General features: G+C 41.5%; 1 protein-coding gene and 1 long non-coding RNA gene across 10 annotated transcripts in view; one reads left to right on the top strand and one right to left on the bottom strand.

The window, feature by feature from the left end:
- fbrsl1 (fibrosin-like 1) overlaps window positions 1-14,293 on the top strand; it is a 288,815-nt gene that overhangs the window by 59,633 nt on the left and 214,889 nt on the right. The window lies entirely within an intron of this gene.
- Window positions 5,609-9,433, bottom strand: LOC146561904 (uncharacterized). Its single transcript, XR_014894580.1, has 4 exons — window positions 8,663-9,433; window positions 8,155-8,305; window positions 7,698-7,788; window positions 5,609-7,095 (listed from the first exon to the last, which is right to left on the bottom strand). It is a non-coding gene; the product is annotated as an uncharacterized LOC146561904 (long non-coding RNA).

The raw sequence follows: 14,293 nt of genomic DNA, 5'->3' as shown, positions 1-14,293 counted from the left end.
TGAAAGTCGTGTACTAAGAACCTAGACGGACTAACTTATTAGAATTCACTCGAAGTACCTCAATTTTAGGCAAATTTCTATTTTTCCTATGTGTAAAATCTTGGAGCAACGTTTCCTCCATTTGCCATATAAAAGAACTTGTCTAGAGACGCATACATTACATAGACTAACCTGTTTGATTAACCAATGAGAGAAAAAGAGAATGGGGTAATGAGTTGTTTACCTTCTCTATAAGTTATAGCCAGATGTTATTGCTTAGCACCAAAAATATCTTTAAAATGGGACAACTAAAACATACTCAATCTTATGCTAATTAAACAACAAAGCCTTTGATGGCAGTGAAACACACTCAAGCAATGAAAGTGCACGAAAAACTGCCAAATGAATTCAGTGAGAAACTGATTACTGTTCGTTTAATCATTACAAGTGACGTCACTCAGGACTCCAACGCTCGCTTCGTTTTTTCTGCAGCGTCTGAATCACTCCACTTCACTAAGGCACCTTAAGATTGGCAGGTTTGCGATGCTCCAGAAGTCAGGATGTGCGTTATCCTGTTCAAGTTTACAGTAATGAATGTAAACAGAGCGCGAGACAGACCAGAGCCTTTGTTCACAAAACACATGAGAGTTGAGCACAAATCTGGCATCACAACATATCACTGACTGAAATCTGCAGATACTGCGTTGCTGCTGAGTGGCTGTGCAAATCCCCTAATTTCATGGTTGTGCATGTTCAGATGTCATATTCTCTTTTAGCTATGCAAGCATGCCAAGTAGTGTACATGGGCTGTTATTTGGGCATTCTCTCTGAAATAATATGTACCGTGTCAACACAAGAAATGGATATGTGCAGTTCTTAAAGTGAGTAAGTGTAAATGGACACGCAGCTGCCAGCAAAGTGTAGTTGACCCTTTCCTGACTTCTCAGGCTGCACTTCCTGTTGCATTAGAGCGTGTGTCTGTGAACAGAATGCTTGACATGTTTTTTTAGGGGTGTGATTATGTTACCACAGTTTCGACCGCCCTGCACCTTATGATGCACACACTGTGCTTTACATTACACGTACAGTACACTGCCACATAGAACAGCGTGATTACCCAGCTTTCCCTCAATTAAGTTTCCATGACAGTGGAATGTGCAGGCTGGGAAGGTCGCTGAGGAGATAAGTACTACTTACCATATTCAGCGTCGTTTGAACTAGGTAATTATATTCAGCCGGAGACGTTTCTCCTTTCTCACCCCCACAGTTGCTCTCTCTCTGTCTCTCTCTGTTTCTTCACGGCTAGTTTAAGCGCTGGTGTTGAGCTTTAACAAGGCTGCTTTTGTCCTAGATAAAGCTTCTAGACAGCACTCATCAGTGCAGTGTAAGATCCCTGCCTGCCGGAGCACAGAGCACTGCCCTGGGGGCATCTTATCACTCCGCTGGCAATCACAAATACCCACTGAGATAGATGGGCTTCTCAGTTCTCTCTGTGGGGAGCCCTTCAGCAGAGAACGATGGCTTCTCTCTTTCTGAAAACACTTCTGACTGGCAGCTTGGCAGAGAGACAAACATAAAAATACAGAGAAAGCAAGAGCTATTGACAGGCAGATCCCTCAACCCACACATAGAAGTATTGGTCTCTTTCTACACATGCACTGATTGACAGATTGGCAGACAAGATGGAAATGAAGGCAGACAGAAAGCTGACATATGCATATAACACGCACGAGGCTGTGTTGGTGCAGTCGCGCGCGCACATATGCATCCCACACAACAGAGCCGTGTGGTCGCATTCCTTACGTATTTTTCTTGGAGCCCAAGAATGGCACGCTCCACACGTGGATTCTTTCCTCGTTATTAAATTCAGCACCAATTCCAAGTGGCATTGTCACCCGTCCAGACTGCCAGTCAGTTTTGCCCCTCCCCAAAAAATAAATTACAACAGTGTTTTAGAGACAAGAGGCAGAACGCATGGGATCTTTATGAACGCTGGCAGACGGACATATTTATAAATGTGGTGCCAGGATGCTGCAGTTACAAAGTTGCGGTTATGAGAGATGCTATGGATGCTATTGGAGGAGGAAGTTAAGTACTGTTTGCTGTCCTGTCAGTGTGTCATCCTGCGTACTGACCCGCAGTAGTTACCTCCTCTTATATCACCATCTGTGTTATTTGTTAGTAAAACAGCACTGTGCTACTGTCATGTAATTACATGGGCTCGCTCTGTACTGCATGATGAATGTATACGACTTAATGCGTGCAGGTGGCGGGGGGAGGGGGGTGCAGATGGTCTGTTATTATGCTGTCAGTGATTCAGGCAGAACAGACAAGCTATTTGTCTCCATGTTGTAATGAGTCAATGTTTCAAAACAGTAATTACTTTTTTGACTGGCTGACAAATGACAAGAATAGTAGCATACATTTGGCCATGCTGCCGAGTGTGTCCACACAAAAACACGCACGCCGATGTCGTGACTGAGTCAGGCTTGTGTTGACCTTTAACCCCCGGCTGTCACACGGCTATTGATTCCCTTCTTGTGCCTGACCTCATTATGCGTGCCAGCAGCCACCCTAGACTTGTGTCCGCCGCCCACCATAGATGTCATCGTCACTCTTCACTGTGTTGTGAGGATGACATTTACACCTGTGATAAGCAGGTCACATTTACCGTAATCCGATGCACAAAGCAAATTAGTCACATTTTCTCAGTTGCTTCGAGTCATAAATGGCTAGCATTTTTTAACATTGATATCTGGGCTGGATTTGGGCATTCGTTATCAGTGTGGCCATGCATATATCTGGCATTTTGTGAAGATATTTTAGCGGTAGTCTGGGGGATTGGCTACACATATAAATGGGTTTTATGCAATTTTTATTTATGGGGTTTTTGCTCAGCTCATATATGTTCCAGTCACACAGGGTGCACTCGGGTTTAACAAGTCCTATCTCCAAGTAGTCTCACCAGACGCAATGCTCAGAGGAAATTATAAAAAGCTGGTTAGATAGAAGGTAACATTTGAAGCGAGCGAGCCTGGAGGATGGAGGAGAGTTTACTTAAAGGATGCCAGAATGCTGCCGTGTTTTGACTTGAGCTAAATGTCACATTAATGTCAACTGCTTCTGATCCGTAAAAAAAGAGGAGAATGTACCACCAGGGTCACTGTAAATTATTATCATTATTCTTTTACAGAAAAGCACTTGTTGAAATGGTGAGGTGATGGTGAAGCGTTATTAGGACTTGGTTGCTGTGAGGAGAATTGTATTTTTTTTTGCTTTGAACTTTTAGGAAGGTCCTGAGTCGACCGTTTGCAATCAGTATTACATGTTTGCCCTTTTCACTAGTGAGATCTTGCCTTTATAAGAGGCATTTGTGAGTTTTGACAACTTCAGCAGCGGATCAGGCTTTCTTCACTTCATAGCTTTGTTCAAAAGGTTCTGCAACACATGCACACATTGCTCTTCACAGTAACATAAGTGTTGGATCAACACCTTAGTAAAGATAGTGTTTGCTTTCATTTCTTAAAAAAGTTCCACAGAGATATTTACATATGAATTCTCTGTGAGAGCAAACAGCTGTGACTTGAGCACTAAGCTTAATTAATTTTCACGTGAACATACTATCAGAAGAGAGGCTGTCGTTTGATTCCTGAAGCAAAGTCACCAAACAAACCTGCACATTGAAAAATACCTTCACCGGGTTATTAAATGTTATAGTGCATGAAAGCTTTCATTGTAACAGATTTCCCTGTTTAACAATGACAGCTGCATTTTCCAACATGAAATTGGCATTTTTCACACTGTACCTACTGTGATCTGCAACAACAGCTTATTACTGTATTTCCTCTAATTGCAGTTACTGAGCTATAAACAATATCTGCCTAATAGTCCACGAGACACATCCACAACAAGTCTAAACATAAAATAACCATCACAACACTACTAAAATCAAGATTTAAACATTAACAGCTCTGTAAATCTCTGCAGTTATCATTGCAGAATCAACCTTAATCAATAATATTTACAATATCTTACATCTACTAGTGGAACTGGATCCAGCATCAGTTTATAGTTGAAATTTGGCTCGACTCGACTGAGTCTGACTTAACTGAAAAAGAAAAACTGCAGTATAATCTAAGTTTCTTGCAAGCATTATTGAGAACAACTCTTTTCTCAGTTATTGATTCGGTCTTGAATACCTCCCCCGCTTTCCATATAGATAGCTCCATTGAAACTTGCGATAGGTTCTTGCAGTTTTTTATTAATAAGATAGAAAGGCTTCGATCTACATCTACCCCATCTCTGTATAATGTCTCATTAACATTTACCTCCTCAACTGCTTTTGACCAGTTTGAGGCTGTATGTCTTAACCAGGTGGAAGATCTTTGCAATAGCATAAAGACATCATCCTGCCCTTCAGATGGAGTCCCAACCCATTTTCTAAAAAAGATTATTAAGGTAGTCGGTCCCGACATTTTAACTATTTTTAATAGTAGTCTCAGCTCTGAAGTAGTACCAACTGGATACAAGCACGCTGTAGTGCAGCCAGTGCTTAAAACACCGAACCTTGATTCTTCTGTTTCCAAGCTTCTGTTTCTGTCAGAAATTTCAGAAAGGATTGTATTTGAGCAGCTACAAACCTTTCTAAATAGTCATAATATTTTTGAGAAGTTCCAGTTGGGCTTCAAAACCCACCACAGCACAGAAACTGCCCTCCTAAAAATACTTAATGATATTTTATCACTGACTCAGGAGGCCCAGCTGTGCTCCTGCTCCTAGACTTAACCGCAGCCTTTGATCCTGTTGACCGCAGCATTCTGCTCTCCCGTTTGGAGCAATGTGGTATCAAAGGTATCCCCTTGGAATGGTTTAGGTCGTACCTCTCCGAGAGGACTTTTTCCGTGAGCCTTGATGATTTTATTTCTTCCCCAGCTCCTTTTACTTGTGGTGTCCCGCAGGGTTCCGTATTAGGCCCAATTCTTTTTTCAATCTACATGTTGCCCCTAGGCCTAATCTTTAGGAAGCATAACATCTGCTTTCACTCATATGCCGATGACACCCAGATTTATCTTCGGTTTAATAGAAACACCTCCACGCCCATAGAATCGCTAGTCAAATGTCTTGACGAAGTTAAAACCTGGATGGCCTCAAATTTTCTTACCTTCAACGAGGATAAAACTGAGGTAATTATTTTTGGACCAAGCTGTAATTTTAGTGCCCCAGATTTGGACTTATGTAACCTAACATGTGCTGTTAAAACGCATGTAAAAAAAACCTGGGGGTTTTCTTGGATAGCAAACTTACATTCGAGAAACAAATTAATTCAGTTGTCCAGCGGTCCTTTTTTAAATTAAGGCTCCTATCCAAAGTGAGATCTTTTTTATCTTTTAGAAATTTGGAACGAGCAATTCATGCATTTGTTTTATCTCAACTGGATTACTGCAATTCACTATATGTGGGTGTCAGTCAGTCCAGTTTGGCAGCTCGGCTTTTGACTCGTGTGAAGAAACACTAACATATTACTCCGGTGCTTGCTTCCCTTCATTGGCTTCCAGTGCGTTTTAGAATTAAATTCAAAATCTTACTTTTGACTTATAAAGTGCTACACTGAAAAAAATATGTTGTTGGATTTACTTAATTCAATGGTGGACATTTGTTGCACACAGATGTTTTGCTTCGGCAGCAACTTAAACAATTGAGTTAAATTAACACAATTTATTCATGTTCAATAAACCTGTGCAATTTGTGTTGATAAAATGTGACTTAAACATGTTTTGATGAAGTAATTTGAGCTCTTGGAATATTTTAATCCTTCACAATTTTCTCACGTTATCCCAACACGATTCAATAACTTTTACCCAATACTACTTGGTCACTTAAATACTACATGTTATCTTCAAATTACATTTTGCTATTATATTCTAGTATCAAATACACAATTTTCAAATGGAGGCCTTATAACAGATTGTATTGTTCTCTTCCAAGATGGTTGCTGGCATCCACCAGTAACCTTTCAAAACAAAATGTCTAATTTCACTGCATTGACAGTAGGTAAAGAATTAAACTGACATTACTCCTCCACTGAATCTATATAAATCAACAGTTAAATAATGTCAGTTCTTCCGTGTTCTCTGGAATCAATCACAGTAAAGAAATTAGACTGTTTCTTTTGAAAAATGTTGGGAAAGAACAAATCAAAACATTCTATTTAAGGCCTCTGACATCAAGATTCAGTTAAACAACAATTATAACTAAACAATTTGAGGTAATGTTAGTTTCCATTAACATTAAATTAGGTTACTGAATTGGCAAACACCTTCCTATTAACACCTCCCATTTTACCCCAATAACTAAAGAAATTAGCACTTGCAGGTCAAAACCTTTATTCAAGAGACGCAAAAATAACATTGATACAGTGACTGTCAAAAATTACAGCACTGATCATACTGTGACATCTTGGTTCAAAACAGCACACTTAGAAATATTCAACGTTCTTTACTTCAACTGAATGAAATTGAAAATACCATTTCACACGACCCATATGGGATATTTAGACTGCATAACTGTTCACGCTACATCTCTTCACTAGTAAAAGAAAGAAAAAATACAAAGACAAATTTAAAAATGCTGCCAAACAGACAAACAGAACTTGTACAGAGCAAAAGGAAAAACAAACAACAAAAAAAACGGCTTGTCCTCATGGCAGTTGCAGAGTATATAAAAATGAACCCTGCGATCCGTTCCTGGAATTGAGCTTCAAAAATGCAGCAGAACAAGTGTGAGATTTAAATGTCCTCTCACCTAGAGCTGGTCACCTCACATGCATAACAGTGAGCTTCGTTGCAGGAGCAGTTTTGTCTTAGTTGTGAGCTTTTCTTGAGAGCTGAGTTGCATCCAACTCCATTACCACCCTTTGAATCACCTCAAAAGTGTAGCAGAGTTGTGATGGGTAACTCATGTTGAAGGAATAAAAAAGGTCCAAACAGCATGGCTACTGCAAAGGTCACGTTATCCAGATCTTGAAGAACAACATCAGAAAAGTCATTGCCTGGCGCATCTCTGGAGACAGATGTTCATTGTGGTTTTCTCAATCTGTGCAGTGGCCTCAGTCAAGTCCTGGTTAAACACAAAACATTTCTTTAAGATTCCTTTTTAAACTCATCTCTTTTGAATCTACCAGTTCTAATGTTAGAGTAATTTAAACCAATGCAAGCAACATAGTAAATAGCTATAGCCAAAGAGTGGCCTGCCATGCTGCCATTCATGGTCTAACAGAGTTTCTAAGAGAGGGTGAAAAACATAATAATTTCAAATGCTTTACATTAGTTTTTGTTAGAAAGACACCAGCCCATCAGAAATCCAGGTTATGTCACTCAGAAGATGTTAGAATTTAGACTTTCAGCCCCACAATTTGGTTAGCTGTTGGTCAGTTGGTCTTTTTTTTTTTTTTTCAAACAAAAGCTAATGTAAATATTGGGGGGATTTTTCTTTGTTCACTAGAATGACAAATTTAAAGTTTTTTCACACTGATGTGACCCCTAATACAGGGGTGGGGGTGGGGCCTCAAGGGCCGGCGGCCGAGTTCACTACCAGGCCTCATGTGAACTTCAAATTATTAAAGAGGACTACTGGTCCTAACCAGTCCAATGAGGATCAAGTGGATAACTAAATGCATTTTTAAATGTTGCAAAGCCACAATCTACTCATAAAACACTCACCATGAACTCCTGCACCAAGATGTTGCAATTGTCTTTCACACAGATGCGGAGCACTTTGATGAGGGACTCCGAGCATTAATGTCATCCTTGACTATTATAACAAAGAAAACAGAGATTTGTGAACTTTTCAGTAGCACAGAAGAAAATGATCCCAGACAAAAACTCTTGACTTTTTAAACCAGTCAACATGCAACACCAGCATCTACAAAGCAATATCAAAAGTTCCTGTTTGACATCAACTTTATGGATATATAGTTTCCAGAACATTTATTTTTAAAAAAAGATAATTTTTTCTCAGTGGGCCAGTAAATGCATGACGAAAATTATGGCATCCTTTTAGTGGAATCATTACTCACAGGTAATAGTTGACTGTTTCAATGGATGTAGCATAAAAATCTTTTACTGACCTAATGCAATACATATACACTTTGTAGTTAAAGAATTTTAAAGTTCTTACTGTCATAATGGCAGCTACATCCTTTAGCTTTGTGCCCTGTTCCCCCGATCACTTTGCAAACACTTTCAGCAGACTGCCAGAGAGAAACTCAGCTCCGTCAGAAACCTTGACTGTATGCATGGTTGGGATGCACTGGAATGCTGCATTTCATCTGAAATGACATAAAATTATTTTGAAATAACAGCAGGCACTGTGCTTGGTTAATCAGTAATGTTTTGTTGAATAAAAACTGTGTTTCCAGATCTTATGGGATTAAAAAAATCCAAAGATGTTTGTTTCTGATTTGCAACCCAACAACCCACAAGTTACAACCTCATTTCAGTTCAAGTGTGCATTAATGCGAGTCCAGTAATCACCTTTCTGGCAATACATACAGGTATAAGATAAACCTATGGCAGATTTTGGATTTCTCAGTTGTATTAATAGGGTGAGTATGCATGCACCTAATAATTATAAAAAACCTATTATAATTAAGTTACAGAAACGAAAATAGAATATACTTTCTTACCATAACACCTTGAACCCACAATCCATCAGCTGACTCCTGGTGAAATGCAGAATAGAGGTCATCTCTCAATGTGCAGCAAAAAAAACAAAAACAAAAACAAAAGGACAGCAGGTGAGGGCAGGAGGGGTAGGGATGTAAGCTAGCATAATGCCGCTGATGATATTAGCTAAAGCTGTTCAATGTCCAAAATCTCACTAACACCACGGTGCAGTAAATACACAATGTAACTGAAGAGTCAGTTGACAAATCTATTCACACAGAAAACCAAATTATGTTATGAGTGCCTCGTAATTAGGTTTAATGTGATATTACGGCTCTTGTGCCAAAGACAAATTCAAATGAAAAAGCGCCAATTCTTTGACAACAGATAAAACAGCAAATAAGCTAACGGCTCTTTTTTAGCATGTTACATGGCGACACTCTAGACGTTTAACTACATTTGGCTGAAATATGGTAAAAATTAATTAAAAAAATCAAGACATACCAAAAACGTAGAGTTGGCTGCTCGACTTGACTGAGATGGATGCCTTTTTTAAACCACGATCCAAAGCCCGCGAGATGAAATCACGCGTGGTTTCACGAGATTTAACGTTGCTATCTTATTAACTTACTTCACCTGAACATGATATGAACAATTTAATACACCCTTTCTGCATATCATGTAGTTTTTACACTATATAGTTACATTTAACTTTAAAACATGAGGCAATTGTGTTAAATACATGCAAGATGCTTACATAAATCCAAGAGATGGCCAGTCCCTTTTTTTCAGTGTAGTTGGCCGGGCACCTATTGACCTATTGCAGCTTTATACGCCTTCTAGAGCCCTTCGATCAAGCGATCACCTGCTCCTACCTTACATAAGTCTAGGATGGTTCATAGAGGAGATCGGGCATTTGCGGTTGTGGCACCGAAAATGTGGAATAATCGACCTCTCCACAATAGAAAGGCCCCAACTGTTACTCTTTTTAAATCGCATCTTAAAACATATTTTTTTACTCTGGCTTTTCAAACGGTATGAGAGTTACCAATTCTTTTATCCTAATTTTCTTTTAATTTTCTTACCTGTCGTTGTTGTCAGTGTCATTGTTTAACTGTTACTCTGTACAGCACTTTGGTCAGCTCCCTGTTGTTTTTAAACGTGCTTTATAAATAAATAAATGAAATCTAAGGTTATACAGTAGCTAACTCTTTAACATTAACCGCATTCACCTATATTTTCAAGATTAAGTAATGATTTGTGTCCTGCATCTTCAGCGGTAGGTTTGGACAGAGTCAAATATACATGTATTTATGAAGCCAGCAGCAGATTGCTGTGAATGGATGACTACCCTTGCTGTGAGAGAGACTCTGGGAATGAGAGGCAGAGTTACATCAGTCCATCAGAATGTAATAGGGATAAAATGAGGTTCGAGTCTTCAGAAAAATGGGGACAGGATTGGCAGTCCACATTTATAGGGCAGTTTGAATATTAAGTCAGTGGACATGAGGGCAATAGACCTCTTAAAATTCTATGCCCGGATGTCATTAACTAGGCCGAGGGAGGCTGGGAGTGACTGAATGAATGCGGGTTAGAGCAGCTCCCCACAGGCTCGGCTAAGATATACTGTTTTTCACTTCATTTAATGGTCTTTGAACTTAAATATGTGTGCGTGTGATATTACTTTTTATGTAGGCTGTAAAGAAAAAAACGTTTTGTTGTAAAGAGATACAAATCCAGGGCAGCTGAGGCCTAGGCTTGCATTGGCAGGCCCAGACACACTACGGCTGCCAGCTTTCCCTGTGAAAACGTAAACAGACAGTCACAACTAGCACACAGTGCGCTGATCCACTGCTCTGTGCATAATGCCCCGTGGAAAGACTGAAGCAAAAGCTGGCAACACGAGTGATTTGGAGGCTACGGACGCATTTTCCTCCATATAAAGTGATTGTGTGGGCAGCTTTTCATGCAAAACATCAAACCCCTGGCAGCCAGCGTTGGAGTGTTGGGAGTTTATGTGTCACTCGGTGGGTGTCACACCCCAAGAGCTACTGGCTTTGGGGGCTAGCCCGTGTTGAAAAACCTACCCGATCTAAGAGCACGATCGGATCAGAGAACACATGTAAGGACAAATATGCGAGCTTTGGATGAGTTTGGGGATTTGAGGACTATCCACATGTTTCTCTTGCTCCCAGTAAGCTTTGCACACTAAAGACCAAAGGGGACTTTTGTGGAATTTGTTCTAATTTCTTTCCAGACGGTCTTTTCCTTTTTATACCCTGCACCTGAATGTTGTTGTGCATACTCCATTCTCTCGTTCCACTTATCCTACATTCAGAGGCATCCAAATGAAAATTCCTTTCTTTCAGTTAATTGACTCACAGCGTCTTCTCCCCCAGCTCCCTCGGAGTTGTGAGGCAGAGTCAGCTGTCAATTTCAGATTACAGCATGCTGTTGTTGGAGAGAGGTGCCCATTGTGTTTATCTGCAGTGACAGCTGGCTGGAGGCAGCGGGGGAATAGATCTGTCACTGTGCCTAGTTTGTCTCTGATCTGGCATCTGCCCAGCCACTCCACCTTTGGCTGAGCTGACTCGAGCACATCTCCACTTCCTTTCCTCTCCTTTCTCTTCCTTTCCTTTCCTATCCTTCGTCACCTCTTAGTTGGCATTCAGTCACACGTCTAGTTAATTTCACATGTGCTTATTGAAGCCCCGGCAGTTTGGCTCACTCTGACCTGGGTTTTACAGCAGGTGGGCCAAATCTCACTTGCCTTCTTGTGCTTACCGCCCCTGGCCTTTAGCATACAGATTTCCCTGGGCAGGAGGGCCTATTGACTGTGATTATTTCATCATGCCAGCAGTTAAGCTGCAATAGAAAAGGCAGCAAGATGACTCCCAGTTAGCCCCGTGCTCCGATTCCACTCTTAATTTTCACAGAGGGGGAGCTTTTGTAATGAATCGCTTGCTCCTGCAGCAAACTCGCTCGCCTGTCACGCAGCGCTTCCTGGGGGCTGCCTGATGAATTGGCAGCTGCTCCATTTCTATCATTTGTGGGGCAGTTTCAAGTGAAAGGTGCTGCAAAGCCCTGCAACACATGTCAGAGCTCATAGTACAGCACTGGCTTGATGCAACTCCCCATTTTAAAGTGCTGCAGGGCAGGAAAAAACCCCCAACAAAGAATGAGATCCTCCACTGGAGCCGAACAAGGGTCAGCAGAGAGGAAATTCCTCTATTTGTAAACTCAAAGGTTTGTTTGTTTTTAGCTGATTCACTAAGCGCTAGCTGCCTGTTCACACTCTTGCTGCTTCGTTTGATGTGTGTCTCTTTGTGCGGTGTTGTGTTGACACTTGACCAGAGTGCTTCTGTAATCTGTTTTTCTCCTCTTGCTCGAGCTGTATAAACACATCCTTCCTCCACGGGAGGCGAATGGATCACTCATCGTTACAGGGAAAACGGGGAGACGAGAGGCACCCGCCACCGCTGCCGTTTGTTGCTGCTCGGTGGAAGCAGCACGCTGTTTACGTGCGCATGTACTCAAATACACACGGCGACCTACGTAGCAGGTGGTGCAGACCAAGTCATCGCAGCCTTTCCACTACAGTTGTGGTTTGGAGACATGCTACCGTCTAGGTTCCCTCTCATCACACCTGAGAGGACAGCGACATAGTGCCTGAGTGGGCACAGCAGTAACCAGCCCGACACTTGGTTTCGCCCCACTGCTCTGACACCACAGTAGCTGATGAGACATCATTCAGGCCCGCTGGACTCCTCACACAGGGCCACTGCTGCTACTCTTACACGCCCCACTGGATGAGTGACAGGCTGGTTCCTACAGGGAGGCGGCTTTTGAGGATGCGCAGGGCTCAGAGTCATGTAAGGGCTTCTCTACCAGCAGCAGAGCCTTCATCTGGTCCTTGGTCAAGCTAGCCAAACTTCCTTTGATTTGTTCTGTCGGTTGCTTTTTTAAAACTTTCTTACTGTGATTCCTCTCAACTGCTGGTGGCTGCTGACTTACTGATTACTTCCTCCAGCAGCCAGCCTCCTCCCATCTGGTTCCTCATTAATCAGTCTGCTCACAATGTTATCTTTCTGAGGAGTTGTTCATAAGTCAGTGACATGTGTTTGCTGGGTTCTGGTGGGAGGTTTTGGATTTGGATTAGGCTTCCTCTCGGAACTATTTGGAATCTCACAAGAAACACAAAGGGGAGGATCGTATTATAGTGTCGAATACCACGCGTTCTATTTTTGTCTTATTCCACATTAATAACTTTTTGACTGCACAGCAAAGAAGGAAAATTCTAATGACCCTGGATGAGCAAATTGGTTTGCTGCAGCAGCAAAAGAAAGATCATAAATGAGACTTAAGCAAATAGGCGACAATGAACCACACAGAAGACGGCATTAGAAGAAAATAATGAGAGTGGAATATATAAATGAAAGCACTTATGCTTATGTGTATTTATGAAGTTACAGCAGAGCATAAAGAACGTCTGATACACACAGATGCGATTCAGTTTCGCTCACAGATGGTGCCGACTCCGTATGCATTCATACATCACTGTGTGCATGGATGACTAGCTATTAATGTGATATTGTCCTGCAATGTGCAACATGTCACATTGTCTTTATATTATAAATTAGTTCCTTTAGGACATTAAAACTCAGCACACTGATCCTTTCACTCAGTACTCTGCTTGGTTTTCAATCACAGCGTTTAACTTTTTTTAGTACTTTGGCTCATTTTGCTACGGACCCAGCACCACTTTGGTGTTCTCTGAGTCATTTAATGGGAAAACTATATTCAGAGCTGCCCTTAACTGGAAGAGACGCTTTAAACGAGGTGAAAATTAGACTCTACCAGTGTTCTTTAAAAATATTTCATGTTACAGTTAGTTCTGAAACTTTGGCCATTGTTGAAATCGAGTGTCGTGCCAACATTTCGCTAGAGTGCAAATTATCAGCACCTGTTGTACAGTTATATTTTAAGCACATTGTGAATTTGAAGCTTCTCAGTTAAAACGAGGCATAATCAATACAAACCTGTGTGGGGAAAACACACGTAAACACATGCGATCCCTGAAAACAGCCTCCTAGCTGGCCTTCATCATCATCGTCATCACTGCTGATGACTTGCTGTGTGAGTGTTCCATGTTTTATAAAAGTATGGGGATGAATTTGTAAAAGGTTTACAGCTGCCTAATGCACTGCTAGCAGCTGGGTCTCCAACCTCCTCGTTCACTTTCTCCTTGTATCATTTCAACTAATTATTTACATCCATCAAGAGCGAGTGCTGCGGCAGCTGTCGTACCAGCCTTGACTGCATCAGTCTGTTATCTCTTGAAACCATTTCCATACATCTCCCTCTGTCTCTCTTCCTCCTGGCGAAGCGGTGCGATGTCAAGGCCTCAGGTACGACCTAATGGACCTCCTCTTTTCTCTCCCTGTCGTGCTGCTCTGTACCTCCACAGGATTAAAGTGCACTCGGCAGGGTGCAATTACACCGCGAGCGCCGTTATATCCAAAGTTAAACACAGCCCTCGCTGTCTGCTCGCTAGTCTGCTGCAGGCTGCTGCAGCCTGGAGATAATTGTATTGCTGTCAGCCCTTGGTTGATGAGTTGCCAGTGTAATTGCTTTACGGTTTGACCTCTGGT

Source organism: Mchenga conophoros, linkage group LG12 (genome assembly GCF_057382185.1).
Source record: "Mchenga conophoros isolate Kocher_MC1m ecotype Shallow Benthic linkage group LG12, M_conophoros_male_GT1.1, whole genome shotgun sequence".
NCBI classification, from domain to species: Eukaryota; Metazoa; Chordata; class Actinopteri; order Cichliformes; family Cichlidae; genus Mchenga; species Mchenga conophoros.
This window is presented reverse-complemented; position numbering and strand designations above follow the sequence as displayed.